Here is an 857-nt window from a genome sequence, read left to right as displayed (position 1 = left end):
ATATATATATATATATATATATACATGTAGATATATAGATAGATAAATGCATAAATGTATATATAAATATATATGCATATATATGTATATATGTGTGTGTATGTGTGTGTGTGTATAGTAACACCCACTGATACTAGTTATGCCGATAATACAAAATTATTATAGGCAACAAAGAAACCAAGATTACATCGTAAGCTTCCAGAGTGACCTGCGTTCGATGTGTGCAGAAATAAACAACATGCAGTTTAATGCTAGAAACGTTCAAGCACTGCACTGTCAACTCATGAATGCACAACGGCCTGCATATACAGGACCCGGAGGCACTGCAATCTCAGAGTCACAATCAGTGAAAGACTTGGGGATCAGTATGCGCAATGATGTATCATTTGATATGCATATTACCGAGATGGCAGCAAAGTGCCGACAATTGGCTCGGATACTGAAGGCCTTCAAGACAAGAAGAAACTCTGTTGACCCTTCGGAGAACCTTTGTTCTTAGCCGCCTGGATTACTTCTCCAAGTTATTGTCACCACATAGTGCCAAACTAACAGCGGAACTTGAGGCAGTCCAACGCCACTACACTTAAAGGATTGAAACAGTGCAGTGGATGAGCTACCGGATAGGCTGAGAAAAGTGTAACTTTACTCCATGGAGCGAAGGCATGAGATATATTCAATAATCTCTATATGTAAAACTCTAGAAGGGCTAATATCTAATTTCGGCTAGAACTGGCCTCCATTGTATTGTACCAAACGTATGATGCTAGGTGCTTCCATTATTTTGTCCAAACCCTGTATATATATGCATACATACATACATACATACATACATATATATGTGTGTGTATATATATATA

This window comes from Octopus bimaculoides, chromosome 20 (genome assembly GCF_001194135.2).
Source record: "Octopus bimaculoides isolate UCB-OBI-ISO-001 chromosome 20, ASM119413v2, whole genome shotgun sequence".
NCBI classification, from domain to species: Eukaryota; Metazoa; Mollusca; class Cephalopoda; order Octopoda; family Octopodidae; genus Octopus; species Octopus bimaculoides.
This window is presented reverse-complemented; position numbering follows the sequence as displayed.